Consider the following 13,359-nt stretch of genomic DNA (forward strand, 5'->3'; position numbering starts at 1 on the left):
TTTTATTTCTTCTTGCTCTTTTTATTCTTATTCCTATTTTTCTCTCGCTCTTTCGATCTATCTGTTTCGTGCTTGCTTCCCTTTGCTTTTTTTTATAGCACCTAGCACACTAGTTTTTTTTTTTTTTTTTTGGTCGATCATTGTAAGTGATCCTCATCAAGGCACTCGAAAAACACGGTGAGGAAGACTTATCTTTGGCGCGAGTGCTCGCTCAAGACGCTACACATGGAGCGTTACGCCAAGCGACGACGACAGCACAGCTTTCTTTCTTTCTTTCTTTCTTTCTTTCTTTCTTTCTTTCTTTCTTTCTTTCTTTCTTTCTTTCTTTCTTTCTTTCTTTCTTTCTTTCTTTCTTTCTGTATTTATTTATTTATTTTATGCATTCATTTATATCGCATTGATTGAACCATAATCCGTGTGCTTAGCAGTGCAACACTTGAGTGTTGCACTGCTGAGCTATTGCAGACAATACTGTAGGCAATTGAGCTACTGCAGGCAACTATACGACAGTCGTGTTTTCGTATCTATAGCCGCAGTGCAATGCACGCGACAACGTGAAATTACGAGTGGCCTCGCTAAAAGAGCACATTGGCGTATATATATAAAAAAAAACGGCCTATCACCGACAAGTTCACGATCGAGAGATGAGCCGCAATCGTTGGTAAACGGCTCATGTACCACACAAATGTGCGTGTGACCAGCGCATTTCTTTGTGCCAAGGCGTGTGTGCCACATAGATTTTTGAGCTGGCTCTTCACAAGATATACTGTATTTCAGCGTGAAAAATTAGTTGATTCCTGATCAACGCGGGTTTCTCACTGGCCGCTCAACTACCACCACAAATCTTGCTAGTTTCTTGACGCAAATCTCCCCACCTATTTCTCGGGGAGGATAGTTTGACGCAGTCTACTGTGACCGGAGCAAAGCTTTTGACGTAGTCGGCCACCCCATGTTTTTGGTTAGACTTGCAAACTTTGATGTTGTCGCATCTGTTGTGAATCTCTTGCGCAGTTATCTGCCTAATACATCCTGTTGTATGTTGCCGTAAATGGCTAAACGTCTTCATTCTACAAAGTGACTAGTAAAGTCCCTCAAGGGTCGGTACTAGGCCCACTCTTATTTTTATTTACGTTAACGATGCTCCTTTAGCAATTCGTTATTCTTCTTTTTTTCCTGGATGCTAATGACATCAACATATTTACAGAAATTCATTCAGTTAACGACTGTCGCTTGCTGAAGTGAGATTTTTATTCATAAACACAATCCGAATGGTATAACAATAACCTTTCCCTGTATCTACTAAACTCATGTATCTCGCAAAACATTCATCGTGTCATTTTCGTACTCTGACGATACCGTGTCCTTTGTAAGGTTTATGAGATCAGTGATCTTGTGTTGTTGATTTCGATAGCATGCTAAAATTTTCTGCTGACACTAAACGTGCTGCCACGCGAGGCCTTCGTTCTCTCGGTTGTGCTTGTATAGAATCTTTCGAGAATTCAGTTCTCCTACAGCCTTCCACATATCGTACACTGTAATATGTCTTCCTTAACATGAATATGCATCTTTGATCTGGAATGGCATTGTTAAATCTGACAGTGACGCCATTGAGCTAGTCCAGAAAAAAAATCCCAAGCATTCACAACCATCGTTCTTCTAGAAATCACTCTAGATCTCGTTTTTATACTGCCAGATCATTATCATTGCTATCAATTCACTGGCGACGAAACCGTGCTGACGTGTTATTTCTTTACAAAATAGTTCACGGTTTGATATCCTGCTCTTTACTTCTCAGTTGTGTAAATTTTCGGATTCCGCGTAAGTTTTTTAGAGAGAATCGACCATGTACCTGCCAACTTCTGTGATCACTCTACTGTTCACAGAATAGAAATCTCTGTAACGCCAACTGTCATGATATTGATTATATTCACAGTCCACTGTCATTGATTTTATCTCAGCTCTGCAGACTGTCTTAACATTTAGTTTTTCACAATGTACAGATTCTTCCCTTTTCCGTCTTTTAGGAAGGCTTCCACATAGTTGTGTATACATATTATTTTTTATTTTTCACTTCATTTTCATGATTTTCTTGTATTTTTATTCTTACCGTAGTGTACTGATTTCTCTTTTTCTGTGCGCTTTGATAAACAATCTGCGAGGGAAAAAGGATACACCCACTTATCTACTCAAATCGTTTTCCGAGAAACCAGAGATAGTGGTTGATAAGTTCAACCACTTCTTCACACGTTTTTCCAAGAATAAGCATGCGCATAAACGCACGTGCACGTATAAACAGCCTGTTCCTGCATCTGCTTATTTGCCCGCGCTCTCGAAAGAAGATCTCGAGAATATTTTTCAGTTTTCGTCCAAATAAGTAGGAATTGATGGGGTGGCTGTGGCCACGCTTCGACGGATCTTTGAAGCATTCGCAGATATTTTTTTCTTTTCATGTTGAATAGATTTTTACCAGTGCATCGATTCCCGAGAAATTAAAAAACGGCAATAGTTAAGTCATTGTTTAAAGCAGGGAAAAAGATTATATAGAAAATTACAGACCGATTTCTATCTTGCCTATACTCTCTCAGATACTAGAAAAAATTTTGCTTCAATTTATGACGTCCTTGTTACAGAAGTTCTCGCTACTAACACCCCGGAAATTTTGGTTTCATCGCTAATCGTAGTACTATAACATCATTGGAAGAGTTTAGTGATGAAATATATTCGGCTTTAGACTAAAACCGGAAAACCTGTTGTGTTGTGTTCTATTTTTAGACTTGGCAAAAGTGTTTGAGACAGTGAACCATACCATTTTGTTAGAAAAGTTACTTTGCTTGGCTTTTAGTGGGGTCTTTTTGTGATGTACTCTATAATTACCTACAAGACAGGTCACAGGTCGTTATCGGATGTAGGGAAGTAATTAGCAATAGAAAATATATTACAGCTGGTGTGCCACAAGGATTGGTGTTGTAACCATTGCTATTTAATTTATTTATGAATGACATCCCCTTAAGAATTTGTAAAGCCAATGTCTACCAGTATGCAGATGATACGGTGCTATTAACACGTAACATACGTTATGAAGGGGCGATTAATGCTCTTCAGAGTGAAATTTATAGTGCAATGATGTGGTTTGAAGAAAACTCCGTAATTGTAAACGAAAAAAAATACAAAACTTATCTGCTTTCGAAGCACTCTAAAAACACAAAAAAATGAATATACCAATTTTCCTTCACACCGAGCATTGCAACTCATGCAAATATTCTGCAGTGGAAAATGTCGAAACATTCAGATACCTAGGCGCAATTTTTCGTAGTGGTATGTCTTGGCAACATCACATGGCATTTATTTGTTCCAAACTGAAGATTGTGGCATGTCTGCTTTTCAATATAGAAAGCTTGGTGCCTCTACCAGTGAAAAAAATGATAGTTCATTCGCTATCATATAGTGTGGTCAGATATGGGAACACAGATTTCGCATTTTGCTCAGAACACTGGAAAACACGCATTGATAGTTTACTTCGAAATATTTTAAAAAGTGTACCTTAAGCTAGTAAGGTAGATGCCAGTACGATTTTTCGGGATCTCGACTTTTGTGTATTCCAGGATTTGTTTATTAAAAAATTTGTGCTGAGATACAATTGGTGTGATGACTTTAAAGTGCCATATGTAACGCGTCGACCTCTGAGAAAAAAAAAGCGTTTTATAGTACCCTGGTTTTCTAACAAATATGAGGAAGCATGTAGAAATGTATATATTCCAGAAATTTTCAGTGCACTCACTGAAGAATTTTTCTAGCTAATTCAAAAAAGCAATTAAAGAAATTACTCGCTGAGCTGTAAAATCACATGGTCTACTTGTATGTCACGTATGCTCTGGGTCCCTCCTTTGTTCTTCTTTTTTTATTTCACTGCCTCTAAAAAAGCAATGGTGTCAATCATTAGTCTGTTTGTTGGCAAAGAAGTAAAAATAGTTTTAGTTTTCCTTGTAGCCACATCGCTGTAACCGGCTCTGCCGGACCTAGTCGCACAAGTCTTTGGGACTTAGACAGGCCCGTTTCTTTGTGTATCTTACGAATGTGTACAATAAGGTATTATTATTATTATTATTATTATTATTATTATTATTATTATTATTATTATTATTATTTCATATTATTATTATTATTATTATTATTATTATTATTATTATTATTATTATTATTATTATTATTATTATTATTATTATTATTATTATTATTATTATTATTATTATTATTATTATAGGAATGGAATTGCTGTGTCAAATTAGTTTCATCAAGTAAAGGAAAGTCAACTCAGACAGCCTTGTTAACACTCACCTAAATCATTCAACAAAATATTGAGTCTTTTCATGTTAGCTGCTTCTCTTGATTTTTGCACGGCTTTCTCTATTGCTTGAAACGAATCATTTAACATTGAACAATGTCCAAGCGTCTATTCTGAATAGAAACACAAAATATAGCATATATAACGTCACTCTTCTGAAGTGATGAAGCGACTGAAGTTAAAGTGTGGCATGTAAACTATTGAAAACGAAACTATGTATCTGTGTAATTCTTACTGTAATATTGAGGACGAAGCTGGAAACAATGCGCAGTTTTATATTCCCAGTACAGAATACACCTCTCTCTCTCTCTCTCTCTCTCTCTCTCTCTCTCTATATATATATATATATATATATATATATATATATATATATATATATATATATATATATATATACACACACAAAGGCGTACTTACAGCTGAATGAACGGGAAAAGTCCGAGATGATGGGCCACTTGCGTATACATGCATATATGAGTCGCCTCTAGTAGGTTATCACATCACACGTGAACGAAAGTATACATACGTATACATGAAAACTGCTTCGCCAGGTTCATACCTTTTTCATGCGTCTCCGTTGCTATACAAGTGCTCTGTGACATGACCTGAGACGTCCGCGAAGTGGGAACTTGCGTATGTAGGTGAGCGATGCAGCGTGTACGCCTGTAAAAGCAAGAAGGAGCCCTCGGCGTGCTAAGTCCTGTATAGGGGCAGCTCCCAAACAAGTCAGCTCTTTTCCGCTTGTTATATATATATATATATATATATATATATATATATATATATATATATATATAATGTGTGTGTGTCTGTGTGTGTTACGTCGTTCGTTTCACTTTTTGTTCAGGGAATCGGGATTCCACCGTCCTCGAGGTCGGCTTGTAAAAAGATTCCTTTCAATAGTTGTCGTGAGTGTTGAACCTGCGCTATCCCTCACAGCATCCCTTTATATTTCGTGTATACTTGCACCACGTAAGCTACGCAAGAGTGATTGTACGGTCAACGCCCATAGCTGAGTCTATACGATCGAAAATTTGCAGCTGAATATTCCGAGGGAATGAAAATGATGTTGCAGCAGATGATGGCCTTGGAAACGACGTGAAAAATGGGACGAAGGCCACGTAACAAGCAACACAAGCGCTGGAATTGCTGTAGTTGAGACCATGCACAGAGCACCATTATTTTTGGAAAATAAATTATACATATATTGTAACCAATCCAGTGTGTATACGCGCAGCACGCATAGCAGCGCTAAACACCGGGAATAACAAACTTCGAAAGCGGCTATTACAGTTAGTAATTGCGCAACAGGCGATCAAACGATGCGCATAGCATTGAGAGAAGGAAACGCGGCAGTTGAGAAAGCGGCGGAGTAGGTGCCGCCAAACTGATAACTATAAGAAGCTCCAGAATATTAATTACGCAGATTGAGTAGCGCGTAGTGCATATATAAAAAGTGTTGTTCTCTGAGAGCGTATGCATGCAGAACTTAGGGGCCTTGAGAAAGGAACCGTTTGAAAATCCTAGACAATTATTAGCCATGAGATCGAGCCATAGCTGGCACCACCAGCGCTGCGTTACTGTATATTATAGATACGTCGCCCTCCACGTGTGCGGAAGCGTACGGGATTGTTGTTTCTATAGATCGTTGTATACCCTGCGCTCTGCATCTGTCCGAAACGTCTCGACTTCCGAGGCTAATGTTACGTCCCGCAAGGCCGCACGAATTGCACAGAGTCAGAAATAAGTCTTCGTATACACATCCCGGAGTGCTCAACTCCGCCGAGAGTGCATGGCTTGAGAGGTGTACACGAGCGGCATGTCGCTTTTCGATGGCGCTCAGCAAGAAGCATCGATGACTGTGGGTTCGAGCGATCGCTGGCGAAAGGCGTTGAGGCCAACTCGTTTTTCATTCTTATTGCTCGTAATCTGTGCATTTGTGCTTGTTGCCTTCGTAGTTCCTGCCTGCAAGAACATCGTTGCTATCCGCAAAATTAATCTCATGGCGGTTTGTCTCTGTAAAGCTGCCAGTAATGGTGGTTTTGCTTGCACCATTGCGCGCTTCCGCAGGTAAATGCATCGAGTCTCCGAGCGTGCGATTCGTCGTAACATCCTTTGTTCACCACTTTCCCTGTGAATGTAGCATTTATTTGTACGTGCTAGCTTGCGAGTCTCCTTAAGCGAGCATCAGGAATGTTGTACAGCTTGCGCGTTTTCCGTCGCGCTTATACTCAACGACGAGAAGAGTTCTCGGTGTCCCGAAGTATAAACGCGAGCGCCGAAACCCGTCCAGTTTGTAAATGATCTCGTGCAGAGTGAAAAATGTCGTTTCGCGAGCCAGAAACGGATGAACCATGTGAACCACGAATGCACGTGCGCGAGCGGGCGTGTCGCCACTGATTCTGCTGACGTTATTTGTTCTCTCAATCTTTGGAAGTGAATCTACCATAAATGATTGAGGCCACATATGCTACCAAAGTTGGGGTTAGCGTCGTGTATATTTGATGAGCAGAAGCATGCCTCGCAAGGCGCAATACAAAAAACAAAAATGCAGACACCTCTACATGCGACTCCTGCGGAGCTGAAGAGACCATTGAACACGTCCTGTGCAGCTGCGCTTGCTACGACACGCAGCGATGCCAGCTCCGGATGGTTTTGAATCAACTTGACTTTAGACCATTTTGTGTGCAGGAGATTCTAGGACCTTGGGCATCTGCCTCAATTGCGCAGAAGGCGACTAAAACACTCCTACTTTACCTAAAGACAACAAACCTGAGCGACCGCCTGTAGACTGTCTGTGCTCCCCCAAGTGTGCTCGTGATTGTGTGTACCTTCTTATCTCTCCGCAACCTCTTTTCTCCCCTTCAACCCCCCGGTGCAGGGTAGCAAGCCGAACGTGCGTCTGGTTAACCTCCCTGCCTTTCCTTTCATCTTTATCTCTCTCTCTCTCTCTCTCTCTCTCGTAGTACGCTGAGCGACCGACTATCTTGAAACAACTTTGGGTTTTATTTGCATTCTGAAGAGCGTGGGATTTTCGATTCTGCTGTTGTTTTCTTGTCAGTCAGTTTGACGCCGACGTATTTTCGGTCTTTCCTAAGCCCGAAAGGCACAAATGCCACAATGTGCACAGCATCTTCCGAGCAGCACGTAGAAGAGACCACACCGAATTTGGTAATGTCGCCCGCTGCAACAGCTTTGTCGGCATCGATCGACGATAAGCGTGGCACAGACCCAAACGTGAGTCAGCATTGGGCTCAGAGGCGAGGGTACTGGGACACGGAATAGCACGTTGAAATCAAGCTTACGTGCACTGCGATCACATTGGACGTGCTTCTCGCATCACTACTCAGTAAAAAAAAAACCACCTTATTTTACGAATTTTTCGGTACAAAAAGGAAAGAACAAGTTTATTAATTTCGGCCAAATCGTTCCTGCCAGCTGCCATCATTAATTCTTGAACAACTATTATATACTGCTGCTGGAGTGGCGACCAGCCACCGATATCCACACTTCGGAGTTCTGTCCGCTTGCCTCTAGTTTCCACAACCACCACAACATACTGCTGCTGGAGTGACGACCGGCCACCGATATCCACACTTTGGAGTTCTGTCCGCTTGCCAATAGTTTCCACAACAACCACAACATACTGCTGTTGGAGTGACGACCGGCCACCGATATCCACACTTCGGAGTTCTGTCCGCTTACCTCTAGTTTCCACAACAACCACAACATACTGCTGCTGGAGTGAAGACCGGCCACCGATATCCACACTTTGGAGTGCTGTCCGCTTGCCTCTAGTTTACACAACAACCACAACATACTGCTGCTGGAGTGACGACTGGCCACCGATATCCACACTTCGGAGTTCTGTCCGCTTGCCTCTAGTTTCCACAACAACCACAACATACTGCTTCTGGAGTGATGACCGGCCACCGATACCCACACTTCGGAGTTCTGTCCGCTTGCCTCTAGTTTCCACAACCACAACATACTGCTGCTGGAGTGAAGACCGGCCACCAATATCCACACTTCGGAGTTCTGTCCGCTTGCCAATAGTTTCCACAACAACCACAACATACTGCTGCTGGAGTGAAGACCGGCCACCAATATCCACACTTCGGAGTTCTGTCCGCTTGCCTTTAGTTTCCACAACAACCACAACATACTGCTGCTGGAGTGATGACCGGTCAACGATACCCACACTTCGGAGTTCTGTCCGGTTGCCTCTATAGATTCCTACTGTTTCATCACGAGGCCAATAGCCGGTGTGACGAATTTCGATACTATAGGCTTGTATTGTACATATCTAAGGCAAAAGAGGCTTAAGTAAATATCGTTTCGAGAGATATAAAGCGGCATTGGTTGTATAATATAGACTCAGTTACGATGAACAATAAAGCGTATATTGCTAGCCGTCTCAGCAAATCCTCTAAAACACCCGCAGGCATAAACGGCCCGTCGTTCGTTAGAACCTTTCGAAGGGCGGCGACCTGGCTGGGCTATTTGGACCACAGGCCCAACAGTGGACGTCCTCGTGTGCCTCCTTGTTCTAGTTTTCAGTTTACGCTATAGCAATCATCGTTATAACACTCCACTGATACGGGTTTGCGTGCTGTAGCGCTGTCCGGACATGCTCACGTCGTTTCTTTGGCGGTGCTGCGACCGCCCAGGGGCGACTGTACAGATTGACGGGGGAGGAAGTGTTAGTCCTGCACGCACATTACGTTTATTTTTTTTTTCTTCTCGGGTTAGCTTCGTTTCTATAGTGGCGCGTCCTGGGAAGTAGGCCACGCGGTTTATATTCGGTCACGGCCTTCTCGCTCACGAGATGTCGCTTCCGCCATGCCCGCTGTCTGCGCGCTTTCCCTCCACGTGCCGTGCCGCCGACGCTGTTTCCGTGCCGCCGACGCTGTGACGTCAGGGCGCGTCGCGAGCGCTCCGGAGCGTGTAATCGAGCAGCCGCCCGAAGTGGTAGACCGTGGCGGCCCTAAGTGCACCCCCTTCTTCACCACAAGCTGCTCCATGCCTTATAACTGGGCCCCCTGTGTGGCGAGCGCCAAGTAGTGACAGGCGTCGTCATTGTCAATTAATGGCGCACGAATGAGGTCAGTAGTTCTTCAGCCTCCACATATGGTCGTCATCAAGATAGCGCACCTGACCACCAACAAGGTCAGCAAAAGCAGTAGGAAAGCGTTGGAGATACAAAATGTGATGGGCAGTTGCCTCCTTTCATATACACAGCGAGATTCAGGTTGAACAACAACAACAACAACAACAACAACAACAACAACAACAACAACAACAACAACAACAACAACAACAACAACAACAAACAAAATCCTGTACTCACGACACTCCGCGTGAGTCGGTCGGGTTGTATGGGTGTACTCCGGGCTGCCATGGGTTGGTCCTGTTTGATTTGTTCTTTTGGGCTTCTTCGCTGGAGGGAGAAATTCTCCCTCATTTGAGCTGTTCCTCGGGATGATAAAATTGCCCTGCATCTATTTTCAATACGTTTGCGGGGTGCTCGCTTGTTGTTATGTGGAGATGACGTAATTGCGACGCCCAGAGAACGTTGTCCTAGGAAAGGTCTTGAATGTACGTGCTACGTAATAACGTCAGTTGACTTGTTCTGTAGAAAGGGCATATGCTCCGGGGAAAATAAATGCTCCAACGTATCACGCGAGCTCTTTATGCCTCTGTGTGGGTTAGACGTCCCTGTTATATTCGTGTCCGGGGTTAGGCTTACCCCATCTGTGACCACTCTGTGCGGCCATATTACCACGGCGCGTGTGACGCATCGCGCCCAATGTGTGACGCCTCAATATTCAATGTTAATGTGACACACGCTTTGTACAAGCAATTTAAGTGGTCTTCGCCCCGTCCGTGCAACAGTCTTCAGGGCTGGCCCACCTTTCGATCTTGGTCACTGTGTTGGCGAGCCATTCCACTGCCCACTGCAGATCTTCATACATGAAGCAAATTCGTATGTACATTTTTGGCACAGTATAGAAATATGTTAATGGCAAATTACGTTGAGAGAACAGGAGTAGCGGCGTCGTGCAGAGAAGAGTAGGGGGGGGGGGGACGAGCACTGAGAGCGGGGACACTCGACCTGCCATTGGAATGCGGCACGCTTCCCGACAAGAGCTCTCGCAAGTGGTGCCCCGTCCTCGGACTCCCGTGACCGTGTTTCCATCTCTCCTATCTCTGCTATCCCCTCGATGTGTCGTTGCTCTCTGGCTTACCTCATCTCTTTCTCTCTTTCTACACCTTCATTCCTATCCTTTTAACCCCTCATCACCCCCATCCCCTTGTCAGCTACTGCTGACGTGTCGCACCCTGATGCAGACAGTTGCGGGGCTCACTTTTCTTTTCCTTCTTCTAAACATAAACACTTCCCCCCTAGAGGTCAGGTGAGAAGGTGACGAGAGGGGAGAAATATACACCATCTGACCAAAACATTCGGAGCCCCGATACTCTTTGCGGGGAAGCAGTAGCAAAATATTCGTGAAATGGGTCAGTCGCATGTTCGCCATTACCCCATTTCGCAGTCACATAGTACGTTTGTGCAGCGACACTTCCACCAAACGTTGCTGCGTACACTTCGTAGCCTTCGTCGTCGCTACCGTCAAACTACACGTGGTTGCTAAATTTGCCACTGAGCTCGTTGGCTTTAAAAAAGAGAGAAAAAAATATGCAGAAAATGTCACATTTAAAGGTGTGATATCGCGCCTACTCCCCTTTTCAGGTGAGAGCACTACAAACTGCTCGTGCCAGCACTCGGAGCAGCAACAGCCCCGTCGCTCTACCCGGTGCACCTACTTTTTCAACCACTGAAACACGCCGGCTTTGAAGAGAGCACTTTAGGCGTGCCTTTTAGTGCTTCTGTTCTCTCAAGGGAAAAACATCGTGGGTTTCTCGCAAATCGTATTTCCTCGTACACCTGTCTCGTGAACGGAGCTACTCGCTAGTAATACTTAAGCCCCCCTAAACACCACGAAATTATTCTGGCACTGCACGTCGAACCGTCTCGAACGAGGAAACGTTCAGCCACATTTCTTTGAAGTTTGAATGCCGCATACCTGTTAAGGTATTCGTTAACATTCGTGTGAGCTTTGGTCCGCTCTGTTCACCCTTTTTTCCTGCTGGGAAATGGTACACGTAAAATAAATTTTCTCTCACTCTCACTTACTCTCTCTCTCTCTCTCTCTCTGAGTGTGTTTGTGTGTGTGTGTTCCAGGCCCGTAGCCAGTAAAGGTGCCCTAGCCCCCCCCCCCCCCCCCCAAAAAAAAAAAACCCAAAAAATTGGTTGGAGGAGCGTGTTTCAACGAGAATTGAGAATGAAAATGGTGCCCGTCTAGGCCCCCACACCACGTATAATGTGTAGAAGAGGTATCTGCTCGGGTCATGCGTGCGGGCTCATATTCCCGGCTTGGTTGCTTTTGTGGATGAGGATTTCCCTTTTGCTGTAGATTTGTCGGCTCGTAATTTCCTCATCAGACAGAGCAACCGCCGTACTCGATTGTGGATAATTCACCGGGGCACCCGTTATGCAATTTCGACAAACCGCTGATTATCTTCCCCCCACATTTCGTTGACTGGCAAATCCTATACGCATGCTCTTGTAATGTCTGAATGTACGGGCCGAAACTAAAACAGGACAGGCGTACGCGTTAACATACTAGAAGTCAGCGGTGATGGAGCGGCGGGAAGTCTGCAGGGGGAAACCGGTAATTTAAATAAAAAGCCTGTAATCACTGTCTCATTGGCTGCTGTCAACCGTTGAGGATACGTGAGATGGATCCAAATGGGATGTTTTAGCCAGTAGTCAGGAAGTGGCCCTTGAACTTTACTCATTACTGTCTTTGCGAATTTCGCTCTTAAAGTAGAATATTCAACTCATTTCTCTTTCGTTTTTTTTTATTTCATAATGGTAAACAAGGATGGAGAGAAAATTATGGAAAACCTGATTTTCACGGGGCCTTGTACACGTCAATTATGGTTTGTTCGTTCAGCCTCGTTTCTAGGATTGCTCCAGTGTGTTCGCATCTTACATTTTCATTGTTTTTGTTTTTTTTTCTTTTCTTTCTGAAATTCAGTATGCGGCCGATATACTTGAAACGTGGCCCATTTTAGTGAACTGCCCACGACAGGCGCGACATCCGTGCAAAATCGCAGTGTTTCGTTATGGTACCGTGAGCTCCGACTTTCGGAGACCCTCGTAGTTCCCTGAATGTCCTTCGTAGCCTGCACCAAGCGTATCATTAATCCAAGGCGCATGGCCGCAACCGGATTGTCGAAACAATGAACCCTTCTGTTGCAGGCCCCTAAAAAGACCGTCATAGTCTGCTTACGCCGGCGAAGTGGTGGACAGGACCGACTCCCCTTCTGAATGTCGTATATAGTGTAAGTCAATAGTGAAATGGGAAGACTGACATTCACCTTCTATGTACAAAAGAGAAAAAAATGTCCTATAGTTTGAATTCACTGTTTTATGTGAATACTGCGTCATCTTGAGGCTGTTTTTGGTAAGCAGAAACTACGTGAGAGTCAAATGAACATGCTCATTCAACACAGTTCGTTTTCGTATGTGCTTTGCGCCTGAGTTTAGTTAAGACGTATAATTTGTCTGGGACAGGTATCTAGAGGGCAGAGTCGTGGTTTTACACCACGCTGACACACTTTTACGATTTACATCGCTATTAGGTGAGCATGGTCGACATTGGGGAAGGCGAAACTCTTGATCGGGAGACTTTCAGTATTTAATACAAGGCGTTTGCACGTTTGAACGCAGCAAACACCTTGCGAAGTGATTTCAGTAAGGAGTCAGTCTTTGTTTTTAATAATAATAATAATCGTTATAATAAATGCCATCGTCGGTGACTCCTTCTTCGTTTCACTAATTGTTCGATCTCCAAAGGCGATTCTGCCTTACCATCCGCTTTCTAAGCGAGTGCTTCGTGGCATGTGTAATATCCTACGACTTATTAACGAAACAGCACAATGACATGCAT

The 13,359-nt window shown here is 43.9% G+C and overlaps 1 protein-coding gene across 1 annotated transcript in view; it reads left to right on the forward strand.

Moving 5' to 3' along the window:
* The window catches only part of LOC119170160 (uncharacterized), a 77,325-nt gene that overhangs the window by 20,848 nt on the left and 43,118 nt on the right, over nt 1-13,359 (forward strand). The window lies entirely within an intron of this gene.

This window comes from Rhipicephalus microplus, chromosome 2 (genome assembly GCF_043290135.1).
Source record: "Rhipicephalus microplus isolate Deutch F79 chromosome 2, USDA_Rmic, whole genome shotgun sequence".
NCBI lineage: Eukaryota > Metazoa > Arthropoda > Arachnida > Ixodida > Ixodidae > Rhipicephalus > Rhipicephalus microplus.